This window comes from Anastrepha obliqua, chromosome 3, assembly GCF_027943255.1.
Source record: "Anastrepha obliqua isolate idAnaObli1 chromosome 3, idAnaObli1_1.0, whole genome shotgun sequence".
NCBI lineage: Eukaryota > Metazoa > Arthropoda > Insecta > Diptera > Tephritidae > Anastrepha > Anastrepha obliqua.
Window position 1 is genome coordinate 130,649,624 of NC_072894.1, and position 14,818 is coordinate 130,664,441.

A 14,818-nucleotide genomic window follows, 5' to 3' on the forward strand; every position below is an offset into this window, starting at 1 on the left:
ATTTTTGCCGACTGAGCTCATATGGATTTATTATTTAGATTTATTGGGCAAAGAAGTCAAAAATTGGACTGATCGAATTTACCATGAAATTCGTAGCCGCGGCGGACATATGCCGCATGTCATATTCAAAAAATGTATGCAATGAAATTATCCACCAAGTTATAATAAAAAAAATTTATTCCAATAATATTTTTGGTCTGTAGTATCATTGGAATTTATCAAGCTCCTAAATAACACCCGATATTTATTTTGTTCCTGATATTTTTGGTAAGCACAAATTTATCAAAAACAAAAAAAAAAATACTTAAGCCGAAATGAAAAGAAGGTAGAGAAATAGCTTGTGGGTCGTTTTTCTTTGGGAGATAATTTTTTAGAAAAAAAAATATTTAAAAAATTTATTAAAAAAAATTTAAAAAGTAGATGGAACGCGAGTTAATGAGTTCGGATTTAGTTATTTTGAAAGTAAACATTAGCAGAAACGGAAATTTCAAAGAAAAATTTAATGTAGAGCGGTGTTGACGGTTAAAATTTTAACACAGATTTTATAAGCAAAAACAACTTGAACTAAAATTATATGTTTGAAAACGAACTACTTCAACTTAGCTTTATTTTTACTGAGTGGCCCTTTAGCCTACAGCTGCTCGTTTTTACATTTATTAGAAGTTAGTAAATGGGTTATAATTCTTAGTATTTCTTTCCATCTTTGTTTCTCTTGCAAATGCCAGAAAATTGACGGTTTATTTGTTGTATACTTCCTTCGGTTTAGTTTATTTTATTAAATTTTTTATAGCTTTGTTTTCATTTGTTTCCTCAAGAGGGGCGCCATCTTGCGGCGCTCCTGCCCATTGTGACATTCTCCGGTAATTTTATTTAGTTTTGTTCCACAGTAAATCTTACAGCATTTATTACACTATTTAGTAAATATAGACCTTTTTTATATTTTTTTACTTTTTTAGACTTTTTATTTTTAGATTTTGATATGGACGAGATTGTGCATTCCAGAGTGACAGTTTTTTTTGTGAAAATAAAATAGCGATTTTTGCGCATACCCAAAAGCGTTGAATAGCTGTCGCCATTCACAGTTGTTGTCATAAGAGCGCGTGTAAAGCGCCTTGCTACTGTTCGAAAGAGTGTTTTTTTTAACTCTAAATTGAGTGTATGCAAAATAAATACGGATTTTAAATAAGACGAAGGTTTTTCGGTTTTCGTCAACTTTTTTTAAGAGAAAAGCCAGAGCTGACCTTAGTTGACAGCCACTTTGCGGCAACTTCATTTTGTAAGCTCAATACTTTTTTTAAACGCATTTCTAAAATCTGCCTTAAGTCAACTGCAAGTAGTGAAATAAAATTGAAAAAAAAAAATTATTTACTTTTTCAAGTTATACGCAAATTTGTTTTACTCTGTCACCACTTCTTTTGCTTTAACTGTTTTCGTTGATTAGCCTTTCATAAATTGTTTCATAATTTCTTCAGTTTTTTCATTAATTTTTATGTATGCATGTATGTATGTATGCGTGTATAGTAAATATGAATATATATGCTTTATGTTTATACGTACGTATGTATATTGCAATAAATATTTATTATATTTATGTATGACACCTACTGCATGCTACGGACACTGAGAGAGTGAGAAATTTGTTAATTTTGTTAATTTGTTTTTATTGTTGCTTAAAAAGTTAAAAATTTGCATTCAGTATTGTTTGGTTTACTTACTTACTTACTTAGTTCTTTTCACATTTCAAATCTACCTAAACTTTTGCATGTATGTATATGTATAGGTATGTATGTATATATAATAATTTGTTCGTGTTGTATTTCCTTGTTTCTTTGCTTAATTTTTATTTTACTCATATTTTGTCTTCCTTAACAAACCACCTAATTTGTGTTTATTACTTTAGTTATATATATATTTTTGTTGTTTTGGTTTTTGTTTTTAATATTCTAACGGTATAATTTGTAGTTTGCATTTTAGCTGAGTACTTCATTTTTGTTTTTGGTTTTCTGTGTTTTTTTGGTTTTTAGAAAAAGGCAAAAATTGACGGGAGCTTTCACTTCCGCATGAAATTATTTACATAAATACATTTAATTAACACGATTTCATACATATCTACATTTAGTAATATCTAAGTAATATTGTAATTTTCATGCTTTACGTCCAATACGCTTAGTCTCGTTTGTAAGTGTTACCAGAGTAGATTTATTTGGTTAAAATATTTTTTTATCGAATATCATTTCGTTTGTTGCATGGAATTTCGTTGAGTGATGACGAACGCAATGCCAGCGGGCGCGCTTTTCGGATGAAAGCAGCCGCACAAGTAGGAAATATGCGAAATGTATGAAAGCTGCATAAGCTTTTTATGAAAGTTATTGTGTACTCACATTCCTTAAGCTTTGTGGTGTGAAAGCTTGATGAAAATTTATCTGAAATGTAGTTCATTTGCTGATTTAAGCTCAGTTTTTCAAAACGCATTAAAGTGGCCTTGGAGGTGGAAACATTTTAAAATAAAGTTTTTAAAGTTTATCTGAAATGTAGTTTATTTGCTGGTTTAAGCTCTTTTTTGAAGGAAGTTGTGCCTACTCAGATTCCTTACGCTTTGTGGTGTGAAAGCTTGATGAAAGTTGATCTAAAAAGTAGCTTACTTGCTGATTTAAGTTCAGTTTTTGAAAACGCATTAAAGTGGCCTTTGAGGTGGAAACATTTTATAATAGCATATACCAAGCCATGAAAGCTGAATGAAAGCTTATTTCAAAAGTAGGTTATTGCTGATTTAAGCGCTTTTTCTTGAAATGAAACATTTTATAATCGTTGCGCACGGAAAGTGCTTAAGCTTTGTGGTGTGAAAGCTTAACCAGAGTTTTTTCTGGAAAGTTTATCCAGTATCTGATTTAAGCTCTTCTTTGAAAACGCAATGAAAGGGCCCTGGGAGCGTAGGAATATTTTAAAATCGCATATGCCACATCCTTTGTTAGTCGTTTGGCCAGCTTATTTCGCAATTATTGGCATGCGTCTTGGCAGCCGGGTTTAGGTGAGTAACTTCTCGAACGCTCCCTACAAGACGTATATTTGTATGCATCCTGAAAATTTGTAATGCTCACTGAAAGTTCCTTTTATAAGTTTTTTTTTTTATTATTCACTCAATTATTACTTTGCTTTATTGTTTTTGTATATTTTTATTTTTAGAAAATGCATAATGGCACAATTGTTTGTTTGCTTCATTTGCTTCCAATTACTCAGATTTTTATTAACCTCTGTTTTATATTAACCAATTTTTTGACTACCCTACCTCTGCTTATGCACTTAGTTGGTTTCTAATTTAAAATTGTTTTCTCCTCCTAACTTTAAATTTTACTTACATAAGTACTAAGCCTTTGCTTTGATTATTATCGATAAATATTTTCAACGTACACGCAGATTAAATTTAAAATTCTAAAGACACACCGAGAAATGTTTGTTGAACTTGCTGGTTATTCTTGTTTTTGGTTTATATATATATATTTTTGTATTTGTAATATTTATTACGCATTAATATTATAATTTTATTATACTTTTATGCTCATTTATTTCGATTATCTAACAATACTACCTAACTAAGAATTTAAACCTACTCATATGTGTGTGTGTAGGTGTTAGCGTTTATAGTCACTTATCTCGACACGCAAAAAAAAAGTAAATAAAAAAAAATAAATAAAAATAATAATAAAAACAGAAAAACAAATTAAAAAAAGATAAAAAAATAAATAAACAAATTAAAAAAAATCAAAAAGTACAAAAAATGTAATTTATATACAATAATAAATAAATTTTTTAATTTAAACACAGATACACGAAAAAAACCTCTGACCAGCTACAAAACTTGCATCTGAAAAACGAAAAAAACCTTTTCGAATTTCAAAATTTGTGTAAAAATCTTAGAAAACCCCTAAACTTGTACAAAAAAAATCGCAAAGCAAAGTAACTCGTACCTCATCTTCAACTCTGTGTGCATAGTTCAATATAGTTTTGTCCTAAATCTTCACCTACAGCTGGTTGTAATGGCAGATTTGTTGTTTTTTCATTCGAAAAGCACACTACATACTTACATATATATGTGTATAATAGATAACATCAAAAATTATTTGCGAACACTTATGGAAATTCGACTTGCCGACTTGTCGACTTGTCGAATTAACAGAATTTACTATAAGTGGTCGTTTTCAGTGTATGTACAGAGCTTGCCTGAATCCTCAGTGGGTTTCAAAGCTTTTAGCGCGTTGCTTTTACTGAGCTCTTTCGATAAACATGGCAGCTTGCAAATGGCCGTGATAATAAGAGCTTTGATAACAAAAATGCTCTGGTGGCAGCTTGCGCGTCTCGAAAGTGAGAGAATTTAGCTTTTCCAAAAATTTTTTTTTGGCATGAAAACCTGAACATGAGATTGTGAATTTTATTTAGATTCACTAATTATTTATTTTCCTTACCATAAATGGGCGTAGTTCGTTTAGTGAAATACAAATTTAATTAATTATTTATGTACACCCAAGCTTTTATTTGCAGATTAAGGGCAGTGCGGCTCAATATCGAGCGAGAATTAATTGTTGAATATTAAATTATTATTTAACCTTTGCGGTTTAGTTGAATGAACTTTTGTACTTATCTCAATTGTCTTTACGTAATATCAACAAACGACTTCAAAAAGTTTTCCCGTATAAATATTTTCATATCGCATTATTCATGTTGCTTATATTTATTACAATAGGTTGCCATTGCATAAATTGGAAAGGAAAGAATTTCGAAAGTGGGTGTGAGTGCGGATAAACAAAAGTTAAAAGAATTGTGCAAAAAAAAAAATGCAATGCAGTGGAATACGGATGACTAGAATATGATAGGATAAGAAAATGGTACGGCGCCTCCCTAATTGTACCCTCGACAGTCGTTTCCGACCAAAAACTGTCATTTCAGCAGAACTCCCCGTACATGTATAGGAAATATTTATATTGCTATAAAAACAACATGGGTACCTACACAAAATTTATGCGTCTGTTGATTTCACGATGTCGTTTCAGGGTTTGCAGAGCCTAAATGTAATATGTTATAGTTTTTAACTGCATTTCTCGAACGGACTTTGCTAAATAGAGAAACGCATATGCATATACAAAAAAAACACCTTTAAATGGTACAGCGCCTAAAAGTACGCTAGCTTAAAAAAAATTATGCCATATTACTGATCTCAAATTACCAAGTTTTTCAGTCGATCCAGTTCTGAATATTTTACCCTTTCAAAATAAATAAAAAATCACCTTTAAATTTTACAGCGCCTAAAAGTATGCTAGCTTCAAAAGAATTATGCCATATTCCTGATCTCAAATTACCAAGTTTTTTAGTCGATCCAGTTTTGAATATTTGAGTCTTTCCAAACATATAAAAAAGACCTTTGAATGGTACAGCGCCTAAAAGTATGCTAGCTTGCAATGAATTTGCCATATTCCTGATCTCAAATCGTCAAATTTGTTAGTCGCTCAAGTTTTGAGTATTTGAGCTTTTCAACATTATAAAAAAGTACCGTTAAATGGCACAGCGCCTAAAAATATGCTGACTCGAAAAGAATTATGCTATATTCTTGAACTCAAATTGAGTGTTTTTTTAATTATGACTGCTCACTCAAAATATAGCATGGAGGATTAGTCCAAGTTCGTTAAATGCAGACTAATAAATGTGGCATCAAATTGATTTGCGTGAAAACACCAGTACGGCATAGACTTGTTGTGAAATTTTGAATTGAATTGAATTTTAATTTGAATACTAAATTGGAAATTAAAATAAATTATTTTTTTTTAATTTAATTTAAAATAAATTTTTTTTATTTTTTTTTATTTAAATTTAAATTTGTCTTATTTTTTTCACCAACACTCTAATAACTAAAAACTAAGAATGTGCCGCATACTTTCTGGCAGCGCAACGAGCGGCATGGTTTTAAGGCCAGTTTTTCAGTGCTCGTTCAATTAGGCTTTTCAGTTAAATTAAGCTTAACCCTTTCGCATCATTCAACGGAATAGTCAGCGATCAAAAACTTTCTCTTATGACCAAGAATGGAATAATCGGGAATAAATTTGTTAAGTAAAAAAATTAATAATTTTGCTAATTCTGTAACATTCCTTTTCATTAGTAAAACAGTAAAAGTCTTGCCGACGCAAGATATTATGGACGCTGGTATTTTGAGTACATTGCGCAAATCAAGCGATGATGCAAAAGTGTTAAACTCAGTTTAAAAAACTCACCACAGTTACTGGCACTTGAAAAGCGGCTCCAGACACTTTATTGCCCGCAACTTTTCTCTTTTCCAGCCAGCTCCAAAAATCTAACGAAAATAGGCTCCATTTTTCTATGAAGCAATCTTCATCCTCTCTTTAAACATCTCTCAGTCTATGCCCATTATTTCTTCAAACTAGGCGCGCAAACATAAATTTCCAAATAAAAGAAAATACGAAGCTGTTTGTGCTTGAAAATGCTGATGATGTGTCGAAAATAAAGCGGAAAACTAGCGAAAGATGAGCGCCGGGCAAATCATATGTAAGTAGATGTATGAATGTGAATGGTAGCGTTCAAGAAAATAATAAAGAAAAAACACAAAGTGATTTTTTTTGCAACATAATAAGTTTTTTGTTTTTATTAAATTTTTTTGTGGTGTAATTTGGTTTTGTATTTTTTGTTTATTTTTTGTTTGTTTTTGTATTTTCACAAATATTTTTATAATAATTTTATTTGCCATTGTAATGAAATTAGTTGTTGAAGCCTAGTTTTGCGTTGTGCACTGATTTGATGTTTTTATTTTTATATTCTTTCCACATACACAACAACAGTGAAAATTTTCAAAATTCTTTAATAATAATTACATTAATAATTGCATATAATAACTAAGTTAAATTGTTAATAGTAATTAATTGAATTGGAAAATGCCTACATAATCACGCGCACGCGCACTCGCATACAAATACAAATACAATCGATTAATTTCTCATATTTCAATATAAAACAAATAACTAATAAATACATACAAATACAATACTATTTATGTAGTAAGTAAGTATTAAGGTGAAAAATCTTTAACGCTAAGTGTGAGAGAAACATTCCATAATTTGTGTTTTGTTTTGCATTTTTAGATTTTTTATGTTTTTAATTTATATTTTAAATTTGTGTAATTATTTATATCGTTTATTTGTTTTTAGAGTTTTTGCTCTTTTTATCTGTATATATATGCATTACATTTTATATAGTTAAATATATAAGTATGTGTGTGATTATTATGTGAGAGCGTGGTAGGAAGTAGAGTTGAGGAGTTGAGAGAGTGATTTTTTATCTCATACAATTTTATTTTGCAATCATTGCGGTTTATGTGTATGTGCAATGCGCTTTAACAGCACAGCGGCACTCGTGTGAAGACTGGCTGGAGGGTGGAGTTGAAAGAATTGTTGGCGTTATGCGGATGATTTTCGTGTAGTGGAGGGAGATGCGCAAAAATGCATTAGAAAGTAAAGTGAGTAAATAAGCGAGTTTACAGATTTTTCGCTCTTCACATTTCTTGCCAGCAGCACTCACCGCCTGTAGGCTGCGGATGCGAGGCCAAACGGCAAACGAAGCTAATTTTCGTTAGAACTGGCGCTGGTTAGACAGGCGCTGCTGTTTATTTCAAGTTTGCTATAACTTTTTGTGTTGCTCAGCTTTTAGTAAAAAGTATAAATGCCGTAAAGCAGTGAGTGCCGCTCTATTATTTTCATTTCCTTCTGTTGTTGACAATGGAATTTTTAATAATTATAGTATTTTTTACTGAATTTTTTCAAGCACAATTAGCGGCATGCATTTTATTTGCCTTTAGCGCCTTCCAGCTGTTGTCTTCAGCCTGCTAATCCATTTCAGCGCCTGTGCTTATGCAACAATTCAAACAAAACGTACAAGAACCTGGCTTCCTACTAGGCTAAATGTTTTTGTTTTGAGTTTTTTGTATTTTCAAGTTTATTTTCACTTGCCTGTTTACTCATAACCTATGCAAGTAAGTATTTATTTATATATCATGTGTATGTATGTATGTATGCATTAATTTTTCGTTCTTTACAATTTCATATTCTAAGCTTTTTAATAAATTAATTTGAATAATTGTTATTCAATCACATGGTGGGATAATCGTTAAATATTTTTTTAACAATTTCTATAAGTTAATGGCTATATTTTTACATACATATACGATTTTTTTTTTCATACTTCTAAGCTAAATAATAGAAAATTTTTTTACTTTTACAACGTTTTAGATTTTTCAATTTTTACACTATTTCAAAGAAAATGTTTGTTGCTGCTATTTTGCTTATTATTGTTGCTGCTGTCTGCTGTTTGTTGTTTGTTGTGGTAGTAGTGATTACTTGCTATTGTATTACATACATATTTGCTATAGTATTAAGCATAAATGAGTTTTGATTTTCGGTTATTTTTGTTGCTGCTGTTGTGGGTAGTTTTATGATTATTATTCTCTTTGTTCACCATTTATTTGCTTATTTTTCATATTTTTCGATAATAAAGTGGCCATTTAAAGCATTTAATTCTACTAGGCTATTGTTTTTGTAGTTGCTTTGCATACACAAGTATGTATTTTTTGCTACTAGTTATTGTTGTTGTTGTGGTTTAATTTACGATAACAGTAATTAGCGGATGTGGACATGTAAAATGAAGATTTCTCTACGTTATTGTTGGCGTTTTTGCCTTTTTCGGATTATTTTTTGCGGTGAACTTTTGTTTTTGTGGACTGGTTATTTCTTAAATTGCGCTTTATAATTGTTTTCGTTTGGTTTTTCGAAACTTTAAAAAACACACATATAATATGTATATATAGACATAGATAAGTTCAGAATATTGTAAAATGCTACAACTACTACTTTTTCAGCCATTTACTGCTATAATTTAAATGTGCTGCTTTTGGATTTTAGGTAAATATGTTATTTATCATTCTTTTTTATTTTCATTTTCATTTTTACTTTTATTTTTACAATCGATTTCATCTGCCTATATAAATTAATTTCTTAATAGTTTTCTTAAATCCTTTCACATTTCAACGCTTTGTGTGCGTTGAATGCTTTTTTTGTTGTTTTTCGCTTAATGTTTTACAAAATACTTTGAGGAGCACTGGACGTGATAGTTTTTATATTTTTGTTTTTTTAGTTTTTTTTTTTTATATTTTAAACCTATTTTTACTTAATTATTATTAATTTTTTGTAATTCTAAAAATGCGTAAAATGAGAATTGATTTTTTGTTTGCATTTTAATTAAATCAGAAGATTTGTTTTATATTGAAGTGTTTTTTTTTTTTAATTTTTGCTTAAATTACTTATCATTAAACAGTGCGCAATACTGCAAATTATTTGAAACGTGTAATTAAAGCAACCATTCAAAGCATCAAAAACACACTGAAAGCGGCTTTTTGCATTATTTTTTAACCTTAGCTGTTTTACGCTATTATTTTTCTTTAATTACAATAGTTTATTCATTTATTGCAACACATAAAGCTTTAACAATTGAAAGAAAAAAACTAAATTATGAATTATGTTTGAGAAGATCAGCCGTGGCCAAAAATCATTTACTTTTAAATTACGCATAACCCACTGAAAGCTTATAAAATTTTTTTTTGTCAAAAATGTTACTTTTATTAACTCATTTTTGTAAGCTCGGAAAATAAGTTTTGCATCGCTGCACGCAGCTTGCAGCTTTCGCCTTGCAGCGCTTCGCAGCTTTCACGTGCTTTCGGCAAAAGCTGCGTCTGTTTTCCTTTCAGTTAAATGCAGAGTTTACCCTAACAATGCAAAGTAAAAAGTGTTAAGAAAGCGTAGAAAGTAAGAATTATTGCAGTGTTTTGTTTTTCATAAATAATTTTTTGTTTACCTCAGTTACTAGGCCTAATTTACATTTGCATCAATTAATAAATAGATCACATTCATGGTTCTATTTTTCGCTTTTCTTTACTTAATTCACATTAAATTTTAGTTTGCATACTCCCATTTGCGTGTGTGTGAGCTGTAAACAATAGATGTGTGTGTATTTGTGTGTGTGTGTTTGAAGGTATGCATTCTTTACGGCATGTTACGTTACGTTCGAAGAGCTTTAAAATTTGTTTCCATATTCTTCTTATTTTCCCTAAGCTGTGCTAAATGCTTGCGTTTACAGAACTTAAGAAAAAAGATTAGTTATTCTAGACTTAAACGTTTAACAAATAAAACCTAAACACTAATATTTGAAATATACCTGGATTTATTTCAAATTGGAGATCCTTTGCAAACAAATTGTCAAATTATAAAAATAATAATTACCTATTTAATCATAGCCTTTAGCTACATGAATATGTATTTCTTTTCAAATATTTATGGTGAGAAGTTTTTACGGGTCAAGTTTTTTGGAAAGTCAAACCAAAGTTGTGTAGGAGCGGCAAGCGCACAAAATCTAGCTTATGAGCTTATGAGTGAAAGTTTAAGAGTACTTCAGGAATAAAGTTTTGAAGGCTTTATATTTTAAAATGATCCTAAAATGAGTATATGTTATACGTTTCTAAGCGGAAGCGCTTGGAAATAGCGAACGAGCTTTTGATTGAAAGCTCTAGATTTTTAAACTATCATATTTTGAAGGACTGAACTTTTGAATGAAAACTCTATGTTTTAAAAAACATGTTTCGCAGCAGTGAGCTTTTAAGTGAAAGCTTTAAATTTTTTGTTCGCCATATTGTGTGTTGGTTGAGCTTTCGAGTGAAAGCTTTGGATCATGAAATGAACATATTTGAAGTTTTGAAAGAAGGCTTTGCACTTTTGAAATACATATTTTGAATATAATCACATTGTGTTGTGGTCGCGCTTATGAGTGGAAGCTTTGGATCATGAAATTAACATATTTGAAGTTTTAAAAAAAAGTTTTACATTGTAGAAATATTCATTATGAAGCTGTGCGCTATCCAGTGAGTTACCCGATCGAAATTTAATTTTTAGGCCGCAGCTTACACTTGAAAAAATACTTAATTTTAATTTTATATTTTAAGCGCATATATTTAATAATTCGAAACATGCTTTTGAAATTTTCAAAGCTTACAGATTCAACTAAACCGGTACAGAAATTTGAATGTTTTGCGCATTCGAAATTTTTCGCGTGCCGCTATGGCTTGACTGCCTTTCATTTGTTGTTCATTTAAATTGCCTCTTGGGGCACAAAATGTTTAAAGAAAAGTGCGTTCGACATTAATGGTCTAAATTTTGAAGTTCATAGCAATGAAGTGAATCAATACTGTCATCGGTAAAAAAAAATAATAATCATGTCCACATTAGTACAAATGCAAATAGTACATGACACGGAAATTTTAAATTTGTTTAAAAGTGCTTATGCTTAAAACTCAAAAAACAACATAATGTTTTTTCGGTAAAAGATTAATTAAATTTTTTTTTCATAATTTAGTGCTTTTTCCTAGCATAGACTTTTGATATTAATTCAGTGACTTGAATTTTTCTTAAGTGAATATCACTTTTTTTGCAAAACATTATTTTTAATACTAAAAATTCTGAACAGAAAACCTTTTAATATTAACTTCGACACAACAAATTTAATCCGAATAGTTGATGCAATCTATGCACAGAAATTGAAATTTTAATTCAAATGCACTGTTTCGCCTTCCAGTCCCCGTGTTGCCCATGTAATCAACGTTTGTGTGTATGCATGTCGGCGTGCATGTACGTGTAGGTGTTGTTATAGTGGTGTACTTCCTAAACTAATTAGCTTACAATAAATATTTGTTGTTGGTTGTGTGTTGTTGTTACAATAACTAAGTATATCATATCATATATGCATGTATGTGTGTATGTGTTTATGTGTTAATGTGTTTATTTGTTTTTATTTGTGTAGTTTGTATGTTACCCTTACTAATACCTAATCCACTATTTTTTAATACATTACTATATAACACAGATGACTTTATCTTTTGCTTACATTTATTACACACCTTTCCCCCTTGCGAATTTCCCTTTCCTTTTTTGTTTTTTTGTTACATTTCCTGCTCAATAAATAAAAACTCCTACATACACATTTCTTATAACAACCTATGCCTTCGTTTAGTTTCCTTATTGATTTTTATATACTTTCGGACCAGCACACATACACATTTGTAATTTGTTTTGTTTTGTCCTACTACATTTGTTTTCACTTCATTTTGACGATTTGTTTGCTTTTTGTTTTTATTTGTTTTTGTTTTTGGTGACGATGTGCGGACACCATCACCGCGCTTAAAAGTAAGGTTAGGTTTTTAATTGTGTGATAGTTTTTTTTGTTTTTGTTTTTGTTTTTCTAGTTTTTTTCGGCTTATAAAAAAGTTTGATTTGATTCTCATCTAATTTGCTTATAACTGCTTAGTTTATCCATTTGTTATTGAGCTGCACTTGCCTATTTGATATTCGATATTTGATATTTTAATATGTATGTATGTGTGTAGTTCAGAGTTGTTGCTTCTGTGTTTGCTATTTCAGTGAAGATTGTATTTTGAGTTAAGCCGGTGAATTTTTATTTCTAGATAAATATTATTTTTTTTCGCTTTTGGATTTGAATTTTCTATTGTTTTATTGTTTGAAAGAGCTGGGTGGCTATTTTATTTTGTAATTTGCTGTTCTGTTTTTCATTCTTCTTCCTCCTTCGTCTTCTTCATCGTTTTTTTTTCTTAACTAATTTGCTAACATCTACGCTACACTATTCGCGCTATACTACTACATACACGCATTATACTGATTGTTTGTTTTGTGTGTGTTGGTATGTGTGTTTATGTGTACCACAAAAATGAATGAAATTAATCCATTTAACAAGCGTGAAATTAGTTTTCAATTTTGTAACATTACGTAAATAAATTTCATTGGATCTTATTTCAATGCACTCCAACTGTACTGAGTGCGGTGAGTGCTCTTATTTGTATGTAATTTGTGGGATTTATTTGAAAAGAAAAAAAAGCAAATTAGTTCCAAATGTTGAATGGACATACATAATTGAAAATAATAATAATACATACATACATAATAAAATAATAAAATAATAAATAATTGGAAAAACTGTAATGTGTATACTGGCTTAAAGAGCTTTCAATATGCCTATGTTGTCATACAAGTAGCTGCTTACAGTTAGAAAAAAATTAAATAATAAAATTTTTTATTTTTTAATTTTTTCAATATTTTTTATTTTTTAATTTTTTCAAAGTGGAAAAAATTTTTTTTAAATTTTAATTTAAATTAAATTTAGATTCTAAAAGTACATATGTACATACACTTTTTAATTCAAAACTTTTGTGTTGTAGAATTTAAAATAAAACTGTTTTTTAACATTAAAAATTTTTGTTTTGATTTTACTTTAATTCTAAATCAAATTAAATTTGAAATTAATTTTTCTTTTAATTTAAAAATTTTTTTTAATTTTAAAAAATTTAAATACATAAAAAATTAAAAGTTTAATTTTTTTAAAAGAAATATAATTTTTTAATTTGAAATATAAAAGCATTTAAGGCCTTTCAAATAAGTTCTTTAAATATGAAAATATCAATACAAAAGAAAATTTAATTTAACTAAGTCTAAAAAATTTTTAATTATTCATAAAAATTAATTAGAAAAAAAAAAACGTATGCTTAATCACAAAAAACAGGCCGATTTGTGTCAAACAAGTGAAACAAAAAAATATCTAAATCAATGTAAAAAATTAAAATAAAAAAATATATTAGAAACAATTTTTTTTAAAGTTAACTAAAACTTTCATGTTAACGCGCAAATTCATGATTTTTAAATAATTTAGTTTTAAGCTCAAGCATTTTTTGTTATTATTTTAAGGATTTACAATATATTAAAATCAGTGTACAAAAATTACGAAAAATACAAAAATATAAAAAAAATTGTTAAAAGAATTTAACAGAACTTTCATGTTAATGCATAATTTCAAGATTGTTAAATAATTTTTCAATAATTTTACTTTTGATTTAGAAAATATATATGAAACTAAAAGCAAAACTAGTGATTTTTGTAAAATCAGTGCCAGCTAATAACTTAAATGGATTTCGCTTTGATGGCAATTGAAAAAAGTTATAGCTTTTGCAAAGTATTTGAAGAAATTTATGAGCAAATTCATGCATAGTTAAAATATTTTATTTCTACTACAAAGAAACGTAAAGGTCTAGCTCCATCTTCAGCCAGCCAGGTCAACCTAACCTAAGCTAAAATGTTTTATAGATACATCAAAAAAACAAGAAATTAATTAAAACCAGTGCAAAGTACTCATTTAGCAGCATTTACTTAAAGCAACACTTTGAAAAATAAAAGATTTACAAATTCTCAATTTACACTCTAAGCAACTGCTTTAACGACAACTGGCGAGTATTTTCTAGCACTAAATCTTTCATTGCTCTTGCGCTCTTATTTTAGACTTTTTGCCATTCGCAGCTAATTATTATTTCAATGCATCTTTAAAGTCTCAAAAAATAGAAAAATATCTAAAATATTTGTTTCCAAAAATTCTTACTTTTTATAAATGTTTCGCTGCTTCACTCTACCGCAAAAAATCCACCGGCGGGTGGCGTCTTACTGCTTCGCGACTCCGCACTGCTGCCTTCACGCTGCCTTCACACTGCTGTCAACTGCCTTCACTCAGCCGCTTCCTGCTTATTGCCAATGCCGTGTGAGTCGCTTTGCCCGCAGCCTGCGTCTATGTTTTCTCTTTCCACAACAATCCAGCTACTTACTTCCAATACTCCAATACTCACATTTATAATTCTACTTAATTCCTGTTCTATTGCATTTTGGAATAA